Genomic DNA, 5,554 nt, shown 5'->3' on the forward strand with positions numbered 1-5,554 from the left:
CATCGTGCTATCACGAGATTCAATCAGTCGATAAGTTTTATTTCTGCACTTTACCGTTCTACAAGTTACTGCAGCTGGTTATCTTTCTAACATTGTTAACCACAAAATCCACACAATCATATTCCCAATCCCCTCCATCTTCCTCAATATACGACGTGTTGGAATCTCATGGACTCCCAATTGGCATTTTCCCTAAGGGTGTTTCAATTTCACCCTCGACCTCGCCTTAGACAATTTCCAGCTCAATTTGTGTCCCTTTCCCCGTGCGACGCGAAATTTGAGACTACGGTTCGCTTTGAATGTGACATTAAGGGAACAATTGTGTATGGGCAGATTGCTAATTTATCGGGTTTAGAAGCGTAGGAATTGTTTCTTTGGCTACCTATCAATAGCATAAGAGTGGATGTTCCGAGTTCTTGTTTGATTTATTTTGACGTTCGGGTGTTGTTTAAGCAATTTTCTCAGTCATTTTTTGAGATGGCTGAAGATTGTAATGTTTTGGAGAAGGAGAGATGGAGGGAATTCAATTGTTTTGTTTACGATAGCAGGCAAATTGTTAAGGTTGGTGAATATTGATCTTTGATTTTCGTTTCTATTTTTAATTTTTTTACATAATTTGATGATTTAGAGCCCGTTTGAGCCACATTATTTGCAGAATGAGAATGAAAAATAGAGCCGTTATGTGCCCCACACAAGAGATAGAAATTCAAAAATGGTGTCTTGATGTGATAGATAACGTCATATTTTTCATTTTAATGAGGTAAAAATGGGAGTCAAACAGGGCCTTAAACGAGGAAAGATGAAGTAGGNAAAAAAAAAGTACTTATTTAAGCAGTTGCTTTATTACTAGGCCAATCTGATAATTTAAATATTTAATAATTAATGATCAAATCAGGTTAAAACAGCCTAATATATATATAACACTAGTACCAGCACTCCCATTTCTCAAGTTGTGCACTTCACATGAAAAAAATAAGATCTTTCAGATTTGCTTCTCCGATATTTTCATGAAGCTAAACACGATTTTTACTCTATATAACATCAATGAAAATAATCAACTCCAGAAATCAAAGTCGAGCTCGAAATTTACATGGCTTGGTAAGTCTAATAAGTCATTTTCTTCTGCTAAAATTTGAAGAACAGAAAGTTAGGAGCAGAGAATCTGTAAAACACATGAAAAGGGATGTTTACTTTTGGAATGAAATCTCCACTTGATGTAGGAATATTTGAATTTTCTGTCAGCCGGAACAATAAATTTGAGCTTTCGAACAAATTCTATAGCTCCATTTTCGACAGTCCTGCACAATAAGATCAAGTTGCGAGTTGAGATGACATCAGACCAATATGCCGTGAAATCTAAAGAGAGAGCTCAAGCCAATTACCATTTGGTCCCAAATTGCTGCCTGGAGGATTAGCATCGAATCCCATTTGGAGAATACTTTGAAGATCATTGTTCCACAAAGCCTGCAGAAAATAAATGCATTATAATATGCTTTTAAAAGGAGTAGGAGTAGGAGTAGCTATAACAAGCAAGCAAAGAGATTTTTGAATTACCTGAGGTAAGGGAGGATTAGCACCCGGGANGAACCAATTCCAAGAGCAGCTGGATTGTTACCTCGAAATTGAAGAATCTAAAAACAGCGAAATTGTAAGATTATTTGCAATTCTTGTTTTGTGTCGAAGAAATATTGCGAAATGAATGGAACCTAACTCACATCTTTGGATAAAATCCGATCTATATCAGCATCCAATTCTGGATTTACAGTTGCAAGTTTCATTGATAAAAACTGCAACAAGTAAGTTTAAGGCATTTTTATTAGATCGTAAACTTACAAGTTGATAAAGAATGATATGGAAAGAAAATTGAAGTAAATAGTACTACCATATCGGAAACAAAAAAGCATCCATGTTCTGCTACAAACAATAACTTCAAACCTTCCAAACAATCTTTATAATATTATGAAGCGATAACTTTGTTCGACACTTCTCAAGAAGGTCCAGATGCACCTAGCTTGTGCATAGCTCTCCCCCGTGACTAAGACCTTTTTTAACACTTCTAAGAAAACTCTTGGCAGGGGAAATGCATATCGACTAACACATTAAGATATGATAAGGTAAAGCAACGAACCTTGTCAAAGTTCGATTTGCAAGGGAATTTGTTGGGACTCTATGGAGCTTAATTATACTCTACACCTGTCTTCTTGATTGCAGATCTTTAAGGGTCCATTTTTGTGTGTGAGAGAGGTGTGAGGAATACTAGTCTTTCTTTTCCTCCATTATAGTGAAAAATTGCAGTGGTTCCTCCATTTAGGGCGAGCCACTATAAATTTGCATGAAGGCTCATCTTGACTTTCATTTTATTCTGTTTTTATTGCTCTCTTAAGTAGGGAATAGGACACGCTAGCAAATATTCCGGAATATGAAGGACAATCCGCATTCAATTTTATTCAAGAACTATGAACATTGTAATGTCCAAATCAATAAAACTTATCTTCTCATACTAGCAAACATATAATTTGCCGAAACATAAAAAATGCATACCTCGACCTGCTGTTGCAGCGATTGCACATAGTTGATAATCTCATCAAGCATCACAGCTTTCCCGGTAATCTTCAAAATTGAAATTACAAAGACTCAGTACTAATATTCGGCTACATATAAATACTAAACAAATTAGCTAAAAACCCAGTTACCTTATTACAGCCAGGAACCAGTTCTTGCAGCAATCTCATCCTTTCACTAATCCTCTCTCTTCTCACCTGAAAGCAAATAGACTTTATACTAATATTCTCTGAAAACAAGAGATTTTCTGTACAACTATAGGTTTAAAAGGATGAGTTTATTACCCTTTCTGCAAGGCTATGACTGTTCGTTGCCTGTCCCCTTTTGGCTCTTACATGTATGTAATTTTCTTTAGAAGATTCTGCAGTAGCAGAATTATCCTTAGCTTGTTTAACCGCTTGCTTATTGTGCAAATTTGAGCCAACATTTTGTTCAAATTTCTGTTTCTTATCATCGTCTTCGTTTGGGAATTCAGAAGTGTCCTCAGATGGATCCTTCTGGTGTTCAACTTCAACATTCTGTGAGAATTAACAAGCCAAATGGCAAAGGTAATAAGACATGGAATGTATGTTTGGTTCAGAGTAGTGAAAATGACTTCACAATATAACAAACAAGATCTTCCTTAATACTGTCCAGTGTCCACTGCTGTCTATGGATAATAAACATCTATAATAGAACAGTAATCTCAAAATTAATTTTATAAGTTACCTTATGTGAAGCACCCATTGATGCTTTTCTTCTCTTCTTTCCATTAGGTGAAACTCCTACTAATCCATCTTCGGAATTTTGGCAATGCTCCTGAGAATCTGCAACGTTTGTTAAGGCCCTCTCAACTCCGTCTAGGTTGTTTCGGGCATAATTCGGACGATGGCTCGTTTCAGTAATTCGGCCACATTCGGGCATCTGGAAAGAAGTGACCATTTCTGAGTAGCTTCCACTTCCAAAACTCGGAATCTTTGGCATCATATCAACTAAACCCGACCTAGATGGGAAATGAGAGTAATGTGAATTGGCAAACTCATTTTGAGGAACAACAGAAGAACCTCCGAAATTCCCACTCGTATTTAACGAAACAATTGTATCCCAACCAGAACCGTAAAAGGGTTCTACTCCATTGGTTGATTTGAACATGGTTTCCGAACTCATTCCCATTCCCGGAACCTTTTCATATATTGAATTCGTAACAATCCCAGAAGAAGGGCAATTCAGAATACTATCCCCTTTCCTCTGCTGGAATCCTCTATTCCCATTATCCTCACTATCCATGATCAAGAAAATCCCAAGAATTATTTAGAACTAATTCAACCCAACTTCAATTCACCCCCAAAATTCAACAGAAAAACTAGAGCCTGAACCAGATAGAATTGTATAACAGAAGGAACTATAACTAAAAGGAAAAGTGAGGGTTTGACTAGAAATAACTGGTAATATCTTGCAACACTCAACAAGGAACAAATAATCTTGGCAGCTTTACAGAATAGAGAATGTAAGTTAAAGAAAAGCAGAAGAAACACATTATTGCAGCATCCTACAGGGCACAAAGGTAAAGGGGAAACTCCAATATACCAAGCATAAAATCTACTTATTAAACTCCCATTTCAAGAACCCTAGGATTAAGTCTACTTTCGTATGGAAAAAATTATGAATCTTTCAGAGCTTAAAGTAGACAGTGGAAAATTGTGAATAAGTAACAGCTCACCAGACAAATGAAAAAAAGCAGATTCTCTATGTTTTTCTCTTTTATCTATGAATTTCACGGTAAATTATAATCAACTAAATTAAGAACTTAATCCTAATACATAGAAAGTAATCGTTTAACCCCTGAAAGAAAATCGTGCCAAACACCAAACAAGGTCTTATTTGGGCAAAAAATTTCCGGCTGCTGAACGGAAAATGTTTTGAATTGCAAACTCAACAACCATACAAGAATCACAGTTTTAGGAACCCTTTAGAGATATTCTCAGTATGGGTAGCTACAATTGACCAAAAAGTACTTAATTCTACTGAAATTACTGAGGGAAACTATCATGAACTGACTCTGAGGACAGTAGTACACTGTAAACCTATAATGGGCATAGATAGTACCCTTAAGAGCATCAAATGCTTGTTTAAATTCTTCGAGAAAGAACAATTTTAGTCAACTGGGTACTTGCAGAAGTAGCAAAGGGAAGTACCAAGTTCCACTCTTCATCATGGATCAGAGACAATATATATATATACACACACAACTATATGAATGACAGCTTAGAGAAAGGAGAGAGAAAGCAAAAACTACCCTTTTACCTGCTCAAGTTAACAGGTGACATCTATGATTTAATTTTTTCTTTTTATTTTTATTTTTAAAAGACAGACTAACTACTGCCAACTGCTCTAGCAGGCTAAATTATTACAGAACCTAATCTTTGCTTTCTCCCACACGCTTTACTCCTTGTAATTTCCTTTCCCACTCAACCAAACATTTTAATATATTAACATCATAAGCTTTTTTAGTCAGAGTGAAATTTTGAGCATCATTTCCTTCTGATAATCATTTTAAATTTTACATTATTAAATAATTATTTTTTCGACTTTTTTTAAAATTCTATATCCTATAAAAAATCTTTAAAAAAAAATCATTTCGACCGTACTACTGCCCTTTAAACCGGAAGAAAGGGAAGGCGAATTCCAAGCCAAAATTACTATTGGCTGGCATTGATCTCACTCCTACAAAATAATTTTTGCAATATATATGTTACACCTCGCCACTAAGGCTCAAAAAGGCCCACTTGATAGCCATCCAGAAGTCCTACTAAAGGCCCACACTCCACGTCCTTGAAGATGACTAAAGCGTCATTTTTAGCCGAAGCACAGTGACTGAAACTAGGTGCTTCTTGCTGCAAGCCTCTCATAGTGGTAGCTACTCACTACTTTAGCCGAAGTCCATATGATGAGGTGGAAGCCTCCTAGCCAAAGAGGAGCATCTTTCATAACTGCTTCTCCCAAGAGCTTCTAC

General features: G+C 36.2%; 1 pseudogene; it reads right to left on the reverse strand.

The window, feature by feature from the left end:
- Positions 1–964: 964 nt before the first annotated feature.
- On the reverse strand, positions 965–4,951 carry LOC111384948 (annotated as a pseudogene).
- Positions 4,952–5,554: the final 603 nt, after the last annotated feature.

This window comes from Olea europaea, unplaced genomic scaffold (genome assembly GCF_002742605.1).
Source record: "Olea europaea var. sylvestris unplaced genomic scaffold, O_europaea_v1 scaffold3055, whole genome shotgun sequence".
NCBI lineage: Eukaryota > Viridiplantae > Streptophyta > Magnoliopsida > Lamiales > Oleaceae > Olea > Olea europaea.